Source organism: Benincasa hispida, chromosome 12 (genome assembly GCF_027475165.1).
Source record: "Benincasa hispida cultivar pf3 chromosome 12, pf3_genome.v1.1, whole genome shotgun sequence".
In the NCBI taxonomy this organism is placed as follows: Eukaryota; Viridiplantae; Streptophyta; class Magnoliopsida; order Cucurbitales; family Cucurbitaceae; genus Benincasa; species Benincasa hispida.
The window spans coordinates 80,554,604-80,571,078 of NC_143489.1; positions in this window are offsets into that span (position 1 = coordinate 80,554,604).

Here is a 16,475-nt window from a genome sequence, read left to right on the forward strand (position 1 = left end):
AAGTCCAAAAAATGAACTCAACCCTCTGCTTTCAAAAGCATGAATGGTACTTTTTCATAAATTTTAAAATATAATGGCCTGATTTCTATATTTTCACAAATATTTATATATAGATTTTCAATTTAGTTTATTGTTGATGATTTTGAAGGGATATAAATGGTTAGCCTAATTGGTCTAATTCAATTCTGATTAATGTTGTTAATGGTAATTAGTTTAGTTTAGTTTTGTACAAAATTTGGCTTTAGCATCTATATTGATGGGTAAAGAACCCAACTTACTTCAATCAATTTTAGTGAAATTTTTAAGTAAACTTAATTAAGCTTTTCATTTTATTCATCCTTGCCATTGTTGTAAAAACAATAATATTGACTTTTAGATTTTCCCTTCACATAGAGATTCCATCTTAAATTTAATTTTCAGTACTTTATAAGAATTATGAGTTCTCCATATTTTGAACGTGAGACCCTCGACATGCCTCTCAAAAGATGATACCTCTTTAGATTCACCACTCTTGGGTTAGATCCTAATTTTTTCTTAAACCAAATACGTTTTTAGACTTCATTAACTTGAGTACCTTACAAGATAAATTTGAGATCTGATCTCAAAATAAATTGACAATAAGAAGAGTAACTCATACTATTAAATAATCATAGGCTTCCTTCCATGGTGTGCCTCTCTAGATTCCAAATTCTTAAGTCAAATTTCTTTTTTTAAAAAAAAAAAATGAATATATGGTTGGACTTTATGGACTCTAATACCAAATTAGGTAAACATAAGGTCCATTTCAAAACCAATTGATAATGAGAAGAGAAACTTGTGTATCATATAAAGATCGTGAGATCTCTTCTATCTTTCCATTGAAACAAATATAGTGTATTTAATCTCATAATTTTTCTTTGTTGATGTCCTACTCTTTCTCAAATCCTATCTTCATATATATTTCTAAACTTTAGACTAATTAACTCATCTGAACCATTTTGGGGAAATATATAATATAATATAGAAAATTGGAGTAAATATTGAGAAACAAACATGTAAACACTAAGTGTGATTGCTCTCTTTAAGAAGATTCAAACTTTCTACGATTTATATTTCTTTATATCAACAACTGATGCAAGAGTTATTCTCTAACATGTTTCTTTAAAAATACAATAACGTAATTAAAATATTGTGTAGTTCAAACCACTCTATATCGAAAGATTGGACTTAAAATTCCATAGAACGCACCACACGAAAAAATGAAGTATAAAGGAATGCAAAAATACCCTACTTTTGACTTGGGCAATGTTATATAGATATGTTTATAAGTCAAATTTAATATTTAAAAAATAATAATAGTGAAGAAAAAGAAAAGGTTTCCACCGACAATATTCGAAAAGGCCAAACACACAATGGTGGGTTTAAAAGGATTTTCCCATATGAGCAAAGATTCTCATTTCCACCAATATCTCACTTTCTTTCTCCGTCTAAGAACTTTCCCATTCTCTCTTTTCTTTTCCCATCATATTTCTCATCTTCTCACACCTTCTCATTCTTTAATTATTTGATTTTTAATAAATCTTAAATTTAGTTTTTCGAAATTAATTTTTACTGTAATTAGTTAAATAATAATAATAATTTTTATATAATATAAATATGTTTTAAGAATTTATAGTTAAAATGTTAATTGATAACATAAAAGAAATTTTTAAAATCGATGATAAACTAGTAGTAGGGACTAAATTTAAGATATATTAAATGTACAGAGACTAAAAATTGACAAATGAAAATAGAAAGACTAAAGCTGAACCAATTTCAAAGTAATAGGGATTATAATGGTATTTTTATTACGATTTATGTCCTAAATCTTGTGGTTTGTAATGTATAAAAAAATTAATTTATTTAATAAAATAAGGAGTTAATTTTATTTGACATTTAGACTTTGTAACTCAATCCAATAAATTAAGATCCAAAATTATTTCTTGTAACTTGAATAGTATGATATTCAAATGATAATTTAAATTATCTATATTATATGGATAAGGTTGAGTATCTTATCCTGGTAACACTATGAATACAACATATTTTGTAAGCGTTACGAATGATTTGATCCAATTCACTCATGTAAAGACATGCAGGTGAAGATATTCTATACAAAGAATTTGTATAAGACCAAACCGAGAAATAATTAATCTCTATTTGTAACACTGTTGACTAAAGAGATTAATATTTAATAAGATGACCATACGTAACTTGATCTCAATTCTGAGTGAGTTATAGACTACTGCTTGTGAGAGTTTGTCTTTTGATTTGTGTGGGTTAGAGTGGCTCATGTCACTGGTTCAATAAGCATGCCATTTTGGGGATAGGACCAAGTGGGGAGCTGAGAACATAACTATGCAAAATAGAATTCACTCATTTCCTACTTTAGTCTAAGTAGATGAGTTGTTCCCTTAATGATAACTTTGGATCTTAAAAGGTAATCCATTTTCCTTGTAGTTCTCCTCTATAAAAAGCATGTTTAAGTTATATGTTTGTCTTCTCTATGTGACATGATGATCAATTGCTTCTAATGGAATTCAATTCCTTCCATGTTCGATTTATATGATGGTTGGTTTGCTATGTGTAGATCATATCTCTATTATCTCATATTGGTTTGACTCAAAAGTTTCTAGCGTAACTTGAAAAATTTTGAGATTGTTAAGAATGAGTTAAGGCTTTAAATCGTCCTGCAAAATATTACATACAATAATTAATTGAAAGTTGCTCCACATGGAAAGAATATAAGTTAGTCAAAGAGTTTTTATATTAAAGCTAATTACCTATGTGTTTTCAGTGGAGTAATTGAGGGTAGTGTTGAAATGAATTATTCAATAATGTTCTTTATGTTTTATTTTCCTTGTGTTATTTTTTATTTTTCCAACAAAAACACAAACTAGCTAAAGGTGAAATCATTTTGTTGTATGTTCGATTTTCACAATTATTTGAGCATATTGATTAATTCTTGTTTTATAGTGTAGGTTAGAGTCCAAATTTCAATCAAGCATAGGAGTAGTAAACAAAATTATGTTTTTGTGGGTGATTTTTGAATAATCAAAATTACTTTATCATGCTAAAAATCACTCCTATTTTCCAATTGAGATGTTTGGTAATTATGTAGATCACTTTTAAAGGGGCATTTGACATATAGTGTCGAGAATCTCACATTAGAAAAATCAAGAGATCTCACACTTCTTATAAGATAGATGAGTTACTCCTCTCATAATCCATTAGTTTTGAGAAGGAATCTCATACTATAAACTATCTCCTTTTCCTTTCTTTTCTTCTCACTTTTCCTTTCTCATTTTTCTCATTCTTCCCTAAGTTTTCAATAAAAAAGAATCATATCGAAGATCGAAGACCAACATAAATAAACGATGAAATTCCTTTGTTAGTTTCTTGTTTCGTTTCACTTCGGACGACCAAACCAACAACCACCACGATGGATGCTACACTTTGGCATTGGAACTCCAAAAACGAGGGAGTTTGTTTTTTCCTATCTTTTTTCCTTGTTAAAATGAAGAAGGGGAAATGAAAGAGACATCAAAGGAAAGAGGGAAGATGAAGATCAACAAAAGAAAACAAAATCGGTCGAATATTCGAATGTGGGTGACCAATGGGCAGTGGGCGATGAAGAGAATCTGATGACTTATGACTAACACGATTAATGTCAAGTTTAAGTGGTTAGTGCTCCTAGATGAGGGAGTTCATTTCTGCATTTTTATGTGAAAATAAAGAAGGGGAAAGGAAAGGATAAATCAAAGGGACGAGGGAGAAAAAATCAAAAGAAAGGGAGGGGAGGAAAAAAACAAAAACTAAGCGCAAGCAATTGACAGTAAGTGGTCGACGACAGGCGACAAATGACGAAGCAAATTCGACAATCCACGACTAGCACGATCAACCTATAGAGGTTATTAGAAAAACTATATTATAAATGTCTCATAATTAATTATAGTAAAAAGATGTTAAGGAGTACTTTTATTCTTCATATAACAGTTTAACATTATGTTATTTAGATTTATTGATGTAATAGTTTATTGTTTAGATTTATTTAGTTACGTTTATTTTAATAGTTAAAAGGTCATTGGGTCCATGCCAATCTTTACATTTAAGTTTGTTTTATCTGATTATAATTGTTGAGAAACCCTAATGGCATTCCTCCGAAAACTCTCTATCTTCTCTCTTATTCTCTCTATCTCTCTCTCAAATTTTCATAAAAGACAAATATGACCCTATTTATTATACTCTAAGGAATGAGAAAATTGAAATAATAAAACTACATCAAGTATTAAATAAAATGTGATTCATAATCTTGAAGTCCTCGACATTTCATGTCACTTCACCCCACTTTATTTTTACTCATAGTTATTGAGCTATAAGGGTGTCAAAAAAAACTAACAACTTAAATAACCCAAACCACAAGGGTCAGGCTATTGAGTTCAGTAAATTTTAATTTATGTTGAACTAAAATTCACAAGAATCACTGACTTTCTGTTCACATCATGAGTTTTGAAATTAATTTTTTATACAATAACATATATTTTTATTCAACTCAAACCAAATTGGTTAACTTTGAAATCTAACACCAGTCACGTTGTTTAATTTGATAAATTCAACGCTAATTTTCTATTGGTGATTACAAATTTTTAAGGGTAAATATCAATTTAAATCATGAATTTTTATAAATATATCAAATTAAACTCTGATCATTCACAAGTGTATCCAAATAAAACATAATGAAGGGTTTAAGTCGATACAATTATGAAAAATCAGAATTTAAATTGATACACTTATAAAAATTCAAGATTTAAATTGATACAATTATTAGTTTAATGTTTAAAGTGATATCACATCCAAAATTTAAGGATATAAATTGATATTTGTCCTATTTTTTTAATTTTCCATTCCATAGATATGAAAATGAATCCGATAAGACTTGTAATAACTTATCTCAATACCACCACAGCCATTGCTTGTAAATGACCGAAGATGTTAGATTTGTTAATTAAATATCAAAAGAAAAAAAAAACATTTTGAAAAATACTTGTTTATAATTAATCAATGGGGATGAGTACCATAATGATTCAATTATGTTCAGATTTGGATATAAATATTTAATTATTTTTAATTTTCCGATATATATTTTTATCAGTTGCTCGTGATTATTAGTGGGGTTTTTCTTTTCAGGAAAGAAAAAGGAAAGATCTTTAAAAATGAGGAAAAAGAAAATCTACGCGTTTAAGCATTCATAATCATTAATGTAAACAAAGAAATATAAGCTGTCCGATGATAATGACACTTTGAATTAAACTTAGAGTTGACCATTTTGTCTCTACGTGGAGTCGACATTCAAATTCCATCAACAAAAATCAACCATAAAGTCAAATATTAACATGTCTATAAGCCCCTAGATTCTAACACTTTTCTTCTTTTTTTTTTTTTTCTTCTCTTTTATATATTGAGAAACATTTTTTCACATTATGCAATATATTCTCTAATAAAAGGTTATTTGTTGGTAAAAGTTTGACATTATAAAATCTCATTTAGTACGCTTGATTGTATTATACAGATCAAATCTATATAATTCATACTATGATTTAAAATTTGTAAAATTAAGTTGTGAAATTGAATTTATGCCTAATATATACATATATAGGTCTGTGTTTATTTATCTAAATTATAAATTTGCAATTGCATGTTTTATATTTGCTTATCAATTTAGTTCTTCAATTTCCACGATCTAGATGTGCCACACCCACTTGCCAAAATCCTTATAAATAAGTGACCATTTGTGGATTTTAAAAGATATACATACATTGGGTAAAATGTTTGAATTTTAGAGAAAGCGGAGAATTTAGAGAAATTTCTTATTTTATATCTTGTTAATTTATTTTATTTTGTTTATTTATATATATTATGTTTTATTTATTTTATTATATATTATCATTATATTATATTGGTATCCTTGTTCCCTTTATGCTCCTCAAATTCACAATACGTTATCAACACAAGCTCTTGTTGCTTCCTTTGCTGAAGGTAGGTCGTTTTTTTTCTTTTTTATAATTAATAAATTAAAATTTTAAGACTTTGCATATTTAGTACATATTAAATTTCTAATGAGGTTACAAGATATAAAGTAAGACTAGTTGTATAAAATTTTTCACAAAAACCTGGTATTAATTATGAGGAGACGTATTCTCCGGTGATGAATGCAATTACACTAAAATATTTAATTGGTCTGACTTTGAACATGCATCTTATGGATGTAGTCATGACATACTTATATAGATCTCTTGATTATGATATTTATATGAGAATCCCATAAAGATTTTCGAGAATTGTATTTAATAAAGTCACAAAGATCATTATATGGATTGATAAAATCAAGACGAATGTGGTGCAATTGCGTGAGTGAATATTTGTTGAAATGAGGATATCAAAATAATCCAATATATCTATATGTTTTTATAAAGAAATCACAGTTGGGATTTGTTGTTACAAATATGTTGATGACTTAAATATAATTGGGATTCCTGAAGAGCTTTCAAAAGGCAATAGAATATCTTAAGAAATAATTTGAGATGAAAGATCTTGGAAAAACAAAATTTTGTCTTGACTTGCAAATTGAGCATTTAACAGATAAGATATTTGTTCATCCATCAACTTATACAGGAAAAATTTTGAAGATTTTATATGGACAAAGCACATCTATTAAACATTCCAATGGAAGTTCTTTCACTAGATGTGAAGAAAGATATATTTCGATCTGGAGACGATGATGAATAACTTTTTGGTCCTAAGTATCATATCTTAGTGCAATTGGTGCACTTATGTATCTTGCTAATAATATAATACCATATATTATATTTTTCAGAAAATTTATTAGTAAGATATAGTTCTTTTCCAACAAAAAGACATTGAAATGGAGTTAAGCATATACTTCATTATCTTCGAGAAACGACTGATATGAGTTTGTTTTATTCAAATAAATCAAATTTTGATCTATTGGTTTTGCAGATTCTGGATATTTATTTGATCCACACAAAGCTGGATCTCAAACAGGTTGTCTATTCACATATGAAGGAACTAATGTATCATAGCGGTTAGTGAAACAGACCATAACAGCTACTTCCTCAAACCATGCTGAAATTCTTGCAATTCACGAGGTTAGCTGAGAATGTGTATGGCTAAGATCAATGACTCAACACATTCGTGAAACATGTGGCTTGTCTTCTAATAAAAATCTTACAGCAATATTATACGAAGACAACACAACATGCATATCACAAATCAAATGAGAATATATTAAAGGGGATAAAACTAAACATATTTTACCAGAACTTTTCTACACTCATGATCTTGAAGAAAATAGTGACGTCACTGTACAACAAATTTGTTTGAAGGATAACCTGACTTATTTATAAAATCATTATCAACCGTAACTTGTGAAATTTTGGTGCACAACATTGGAATGTGGCGACTCAAAAATCTTAAGTGATGTTTTCATGAGGATGAGCAGATATATTATTCTTTTTAGGAGTATAAATATATAAAATATATACTCTTTTTCCTTCACTAGGATATTTTTTCATTAGATTTTTTCTAGTAAGATTTTAATGATGCACATTTCATATGTATAATGGGCATCTAAAGAGGAGTATTATAAATATTATAATGTGTTAGATAGATGCCCAAGCTTAGTATCAAAAGTCAAGTGTCCTCTTCCCACTACCACATGTGTTGGCCATATGTCATACACAACTTATGCTTGGTGTCCAAATGTACCACACCCTACTTGCCAAAATTTCTATAAATAAGTGGCAATTTATGGATTTTAAAGATATACATAGGCAAAATCCATGAATTTTGGAGAAAATGGAGAATTTAGAGAAATTTCTTATTTTATATTTTGTTAATTTATATATATTAAGTTTTATTTATTTTAATATTTAGTTATTTTATTATATACTATTATTATATTATATTGGTATTCGTGTTCCCGTTGTGCTGCTCAAATTCACAAACACTATACAAATTATTTATTAAAATCATGATTCGAGGAACATTTATGAAAGGTTAAGTCAATTGACCTTTTGGTTTTATTTGTAATTTTACATTAGGACCCGTTTAGATTGCAAATATTATTTTATGGGTGGATATTAAATGTATAGGTTTGAAATGTCTGAGATAATTTATATCTGTATTGGATATATAGAATAATTAATGTCTGTAAATTAAATATATATGTTTATTTACCAATTTTATATATAGAAACCAAAACTAAAAAATTATTTAATTAAATGTGAGAGAACAAGTGATGTAGTCATACATTAAATTTAGAATTATTTAATATATTATTATATTAATTATTTATATAATCACTTAAAATATCAATAAATGAATATTTTTAATTAAACATTGATTATATTATTTAATTTAATTACTCAAAATAAATAAATTAATTAGAAATTAATAATTGATAATAAAATTTTATATTAGATAATTAAGATAACATAAACTATCAATTATAAATGTTTACATTTGATATGTGAATTAAATTAAATAAAAATATATTTGACAATTTTCTACATATAAATATCGCACTTGACGTAGACAAAATATTATTATTTCAACAACCTTATAACATACTTTAACAATCATCGGTCTTATAATAGTCGGAGGTGGTTGTCAAAGTTGATTATCGAAGTTGATTTTCGTCGGAGGTGATTATCAGAACTCGATGTTGTTTGCATGAAGATGGTATTGGAGTTGGTTGCTGGAGTTTGTTATTAGAGGTGGTTGTCGGAGTCAGGAGTGGTCGTCGGAGTTAGTCGCGCGAAAGTAGTCGTTGAAGTTGAACATCAAAGATGGTTTTTGTCAGAGTTTGAAGTTAGAGGTGGTTGTCGGAATCCGAGGTTGGTCGCTTAAAAGGTGGAATTGGAGTTGGTCGCCGGAGTTTTGTTGTTGGAGGTGGTTGTCGGAGCTAAAGTTGGTCCAGGGAGTTGATCATCGAAGGTGATTTTCGTCAGAGTTTGTAGTCGGAGTCTAGAGTTGGTCACACGAAGGTAGTTGTCGAAGTTTGTGGTCATTGGAGTTTGTCGCTAGAGTTATCATCGAAGCTGATTGTCGAAGCCCATAATTGGTTCCCAAAGTGTGCTAGCGGTAGTCGCTAATATTTAAAGTTGAGATGAAATGGTAAAATATACCAACTCAACTCTACCAATATTTGAAGTTGGTAGGCCAAACGTTTAGTTTGTATATTTTACCAACTCAAATCAACTTATATTGGTGAGTCAAACACTCCTACCTACTAAAATGATAATACGTGAGAGAAATATCCATTTTAATTCTAAAATTTGTAAGTGGTATGAATTCCATCTAACTCTAAAATATCAAATTCATCCAAATTTCATCTTAAATTTGGTAAGTGTTGAAATTTTGACCATGAATTTTCCATGAATTTTAAAAAGGAAAGTGTTGCAGCGTTTATCGTGTGATATATATATATATATATATATATGTTCAAACAATTGCTAAAAGCCTAGTCTCGTGTGCATTTAAATGAATTATGAGACATAGTATGGAATTATTCATTTCAAACGAAAACAATATTAGAGGTTTTTTTTTAAAAAAAAAAAAAAAAAAAAAAAAAAAAAAAAAAAAAAAAACTTCTAAGTTTGGATAGTTAATTGTGCAATAATCAAATTTAATTTTGTGCAAAGCTTGATTTTTATTAAATGAATGAGTTTTTAGACATTTTTATTTATTTATTTTTGTTAAAATTAAGAGACAAATTTATAGAAATTGAATAGATTAGTGTAAAAGATGTTACATTTATATATAGATCTTGAAATTTCCTCAATATATATATATAGGTCTTAGAAATTTTCTCTATACCTACATATATTGCAATAGAAAATGAGAGTAAATCATGAAGAAGCAAGCATACCATGATTGTGTCGTTTTCTATTGTGTGAAAACAATTTTAAAAATCTTTTTTTGAAAAAATAAATTAAAATACGTAATTGCCGTGAAATACGGTGAATTGAAACTACAAGTAAACAATGTCGGTTTCTTCTTTTTCATAATTTTTCTATTTATAGGAATTACTTTAATTTCTTTAACAATAAAATACTATGATTTGTCAAAATAGATATAGTTCAATCAACATAGATATAGTTTGTAATATCAATCACAAGGTCAAAGAGTCGATCTCTATACCTCACATATTATTAAAATATATATATATATATATTATGATCAAATTATAATTGTTTCAATAAATAATAATGAAAGTGTGATTCATACGGTGCAAGTGAAATTTATAATTTTATTTTAGTACATGAAAAAGGTTTAAAAAATATAATCATTAATGAAATAATTTTTTACATTGTTTGACAACTGTTATAACTATAGGAATTCTATCACATTTTCCTTATGGAAAATCAAAGTATCGTCCAAAAAAAAATCCTCCAGATAGGAACTCTCAAAATACTTCGCTGCTCCTTAGCCTAGTCCCAAGTAGCTTAGAGTTCCTTAGTAATGATGACAATAAGATAAGCGGATAAAGGGTTCCTTTGGCTAAACCGCGAGAAGGAACAATAGATCCAATAAGCTCACCATTGACCAGGCGAGATATACAAGACTTAATGAGATATATCCACTCTTCAAAAAATTCTAACTCGAGCATATCATAAGCCTTATTTATATCCAACTTGAGTATTGTTAAGCCACATTCCTAGTCTCCATCAAATGCAAACTAACTAATAATTACGTTATCGCATGTGGAGCGTCTAGAAATGAAAATTAACTGATCATAAATAATACATTAAATAACGGACCTCATGCGATTAAATAGATTGATAGGCGAAAATTAGTCACCTGAATTACAATCCCAATTTTGTATTAGTTGTAACATGGGTTTGAATTTTATAAATAATATTATAGATTCATTTAAGAAAGCTATAGATTTGTTTATTTCTTTTTAACTTCAAATAATATTATAGAAATAATGAGAGGTTGATGCTCGCCAATTCCATAAGTTTGAAAATTCATTGCCACTTACCCTAATAGGGGAAACTGTTTTCATTCATTTTTAAAAGTTTAAATCTCTCTCATCATAATTTATTTAGTGATTATTAATATTCTTGTTCTCCAAATAAAGGTAGTTACAAATATAGTAATTAGGCTCAAGATATTAGTAGATATAACATAATATCAAAAAAAAGTTTGCTGATATAACTAAATTTTAGATCCAACTCTCTGAATTTATCAGTATATCTATAATCTTTTTTATATAAACTTAATTATTAGCCTTAAAAGTGTTACCTATTAAGTTAATATTACAAACATGGGCCAAAAAATATTCAGTAGTTGGGCCTGAAAATAGGCTTAGTTGTGTTTGCTCTTGTGGGCTAATGGGTCAATGCCAGAACTTGAGTGTCTCTAATGGGCCATAATTAAAGCCCATGCATTGTTTTCCAACACTATTGGAATTGTACCACATGACGTGCCAAAAAACATACATATTTTTTTTATTTAAATGTGCCATCTAAACCAATCAAATTTCACCAGCTCACAGCAGAATAGCTTAATTAACCAAGCTTAATAACAACCCTAACCAAGTAATTCTCATATAGGTAAAGTACACTAAAAAAAAAAAAGTGTCTGACGTAGCACTCTTGACATTAGTAGCGGACCCAGAAATTTTATATAAAAGTACTACATGTACAAGTCTAAGAAAAAAAATCCATAAATGAATATAAGAAAAGTATTCATAACTTCATAAATGAACTAATTTAATACATTACAATTGTTATCTATGAGTTTTCATGTTTTAAAATCGGTCCATGATAACTTCAATATCTAACTTATCAAATAAATCGTTTTGACTTTTTTACCAAATTTCTTAAGTGGAAAAAGTATGATTTCGAGGCTAACGAGGACCTTTTAGTAAATATACTCTACGAACTTGATCTCGAATATTATAATTATAATCATAAATTTTGGTTCTTAGACCAAGATCTACAGGTAGTTCTTTCAAATTGATTTCTGTATAAGATCGATCAAAATCCAAAACATTTTTCTTCTTTGAAGATGATGCTTCTACGGTTTCTATTTTTGTTTTTCTTTTATAATATCTCTCCATATTAATTTTGAATTAACTCTACAAGAGTATTAATAATAAAAATATCACATTCTATTATATAGATTTAAAGCATAAAAACTTGAAATTTAAGAAGATTTTAAAACTTACTTGCCAAGTTCATATATCCAAACGAACAACAACAAATAGTCCTCTAGCTTGAACTTTGAAATTAATTTTAAAACATATACGAGTAATGTTAATGTAAAATAAACATGGAAACAAACGAAAATATATCGAGCTTGAACTTTTATTATTTAGCTTGAACTTTTATATATATATATATATATATAACTTTATAATTTATACTAAAAATACAAAAGACGGATAAATTGGGGGCACGTGCCCCTAGGCCCCTACGTGGCTCCGTCCTTGCTCGACGCGATAATGACGGCTTGAGAGGTTGTATGATGTAAAAGAACTTAAGATTAGTTTAGATTGACTAGAGGAACAAATGTTTTTTTTTTTTCTAAATCATTTTTATTTAAACTCTTTTGATAAAAAGAAATTTTGAAAGTGTTTCAAAAGTTATTTTAAATAGTTGTCTAAACACTTTCGTTTTTTTAAAATGATTTATTTTCAAAATTGAACATTTGAAATTTAAACTAAACATACTCTTAATCATTCAACAAACAATAAGTATTTTCCTTTTTCTTTTATTTTCTCTATTTTATTTTATTTCATTATTATTTTTTTTTAAAGAAAAATAACTACCTGAAAGTTAATATTCACAAAATCACCTATTGACTTTTGTTGAAATATATATATAAATATACATATATATAGCACATATTTTGCGTTGTAGTCATCATGGATCAACTCCAATTATGATCACTAGACCACTCTTATAAAATAGATTAGGAAGTAATCAATATGACATTGTATTATAACTCAAGATTCATTATTTAACTTTAAAGCATTTGGTGATGTTTGGTAGACAAACAAAAGTACCTAGCATTTTGTCTCTTGAAAGAGCTTTTTCCCGTTATGTTATCTTCCTACTGTATTTCTGTTTGCTTCTTATATTGGATTTTTAACAACCTATTGAAATTGAAGAATCTCACATCGATTAAATTGAAGAACGATGATGGATTTCAAGTCTATAAAAAGAGTTCATGCTCTTAGTTTCCAATTGTCCCAACTTAAAAACACTTTAAGCTTAGTGTGTGCCGCTAACTCTAATTAAATTTATTTTGTATTCTCCAATTTGAAAATGAAAAAAAATGTGTAAGTAGTCAAAAATTTTGAGAGAATGTTATTGCGATTAGGGTCGAAGATAGAATTATTTTGTGTGATTCTAGATTGGAGTTTTTCCCAACATCTTATAAGTACCAAAATTATTGCAATTGATTGTTAACCCAATAACTTTGCAATATATTTGGTGTTAAATTAGGGTGAAACTCAAAAAAAAAAAAAAAAAACTATTACAAATTATCTCAAAAGTAAAGCCTGTGGGTTCTAAAATAGAGTCTTTGCCATTGGAGGAACAAACCAAAAAAATACTATACTTTATTTCTTACTCTAGGATTAGAATCATCATTGTGTAGATTAATGTACAAATTTAGGAAAAGCCAAAAGTATAGGACGAAAACTAGGCATTCAAACTATTTAGAGTACTTATAATGGATCACGTGTAATGTACGTATTTGTGAATTTTGTAATGTGAATGCTAAAAATTCATTTTGTGTATGTGAATATATTAAAAAAAGTTTATACCACTTTATATTGTATCATATTTATAAGTTTAGTTTATAAATATGTAATACAATGAAATCTCTCCTTAAGAACGAAAAATAATATTGTAAAATTGACAAACAAATGAACCAATTCAATGTGTAATTAATGGTGTTGACGTTCAATATGCAAAAGCAATTAAGATCTTAAGTACTCTAACTACGTTAATTTTATATTACAATCATGCAAGTCCATAATATTCCAAAATTTAGAGTTTCAACAAATACTTTTGAAGAACTCCAAATTAGTTCCAATCTTGAGCTTGATTCTCCCCTCCAATGGCCTATAGATCACCACAAGTGTTTCCTGGCCTTAAATTGAATGGTGGGATCCAAAATGGAAGTTAATTTAGAAAATTATTGGAGAATTTTCTGGATTTTGAGTCTAGAAGATGAAGAAGAATTTCTTCATAAAATTTCAATTTGCATGAACACAATCTCACCTGAATAAACTTGTATTTAATGAAGTTTAACATGCAATCGTGTTGCATAGCAAATTGACACCAGGCCACTTAAAATGAGTGTGAAATTAGGTGTTGAAGAAAGTGGAATTTATAGGACTTTCCCACTAATTCTATTTTCTAATTAAAAATGAATTTCATAAACTCATTTTAAATAACAAGTAATTCCAATAATTAATTTTAAAAATCAATTTTAAATAAATAAAAGTAATTCTACAAAATTAATTTTAAATAATTAATTAAACTATTTAATTAATTAAAATTAATTTAATATCATATATTAAATTAATAAAACACCAATTCCTAACATGAATTCTATTCATGTATAAGATATTTAAATCATATTTAAATATTTACAACTCTCCAATTCAATTTAATTCGATAATTAAACGTCTAATTATATCGTATATAATTAATAATTCCCTTTAATCGAATTTGAACGTTTCAAATTTTCTTTGCACTATTCTAAGGTTTAGTCCGTTTATGAGCTAGTAGGGAACCTAATGGACCTACAAATTATAGGAGTGTACATGGGTTGGGTTGGGTTGAAGGTGTTTTTTGGACCAACCTGAAAATTTGGGTTGGTTGGGTTGGCAGGTTGGATTAGGTTGGGTTGTCGGGTTATAACTTTTTTTTTTCTTTTAATTAAAAATATGTAAATTTATATATAACACATGACTAATAACTAAAATCTCATAAAATTTAAATGCTAAATACCAAGCATCTAAGATATTTATTGCAAACTTCAAATAAAGACAAATATCATAACAATTTTAAAAGAATAATATTTACAATTCATAAATTAATCAATACAAAGTAATCAAATTTTAAACAAAAAGAAATATATATAGTATATTTTATTTGTTTATATAAAATTCGGGTTAGGTTGGGTCAATACAATTTTTTTTAGGCAACCCATGACCCAACCCAACCCAACAAGAATAGAAAAAGTTTGACCCGACCCAACCCAACCCAACCCAAAAACAAAACTAACCCAATTCAACCCTTATATTTTGGGTCTGGTAGTCCGAGTTATTCGGGTTGTCGGATTATTTGAACACCCTTAACAGATTATGAGCTCCAATGATACGAATTTAATTGGCTAAATTTTTTAACCGAATCAACCAACATTCATTAACTACCGAGCCACTCCACTAAAGCCCAGTAGCCGCACTCTTCTCATTGTAAATTCACAGGTAGTTTGTATTTACAGTTGGGTCAAAATTATCGTTTTACCCCCATAATACATCTTGCTCCTTAAGTCTCACTGATCCAATAATGAATAATTGGTTTATGGTCCTACCAATAAATCGAGTCCCTTTTAGTCATAGAGAGGAGCGGGACCTCTTATTCAAGACTAGAAGTCAGTAATTAAGGGAACAATCTATTTACTATCTCTGAAAACGGATAGGAGTAAATTTCATCTGACAGGACTATGTCCCTAGCTATCTACCTGATTTTACAATTAAAATGGAAGACTTATTGAGCAGCGATGTTGAGTCACTCTCACCAATGCAGATTAAAGGACAATTCTAAATAAACAGGAGTTCATAGTTAGCTCAAGATTGAGATTGAATCTTAGGTCATCAAATTGAAATAGTCAGTTTTAACAGTAAATAGTATTATATAGAAAAGTAACAATGTCATGGTCCAGTCTTATGCAAACATCTTTTGCATAAGATGCCCCCACTCGCATGTCTCCTCATGAACGATTTCGGGATCACATCGTTTGTATCATATACAAAGCAAGTCGCATCCATAGTGTCTTAGGATAAGTTTAACCTTATCCTTATACTTATAGACCATTTTTGGCTATATACTCAAACTTGATCCACTTTTATGTCTCTACATAAAGTTCAAGTGTTCATGTTATAGATAAGGGTTCGTTAGTTTATTGGATTTAGGCTATTACAAGTGCAATTTACATATTTAATAACAAATTTATTGAATAAACCTCAATAAAAACTTTATTGCAAATAGAATAGGTTTAACGATTATAAACTGCGAGTTTTAGGACATATAACCCAACAATATTGTCTATTCCCAAATAGTGAAATTTGATTGGCATAAATGAACTTATTGAATTAAAAGTAAAAATTTCATATACATAAAAACATA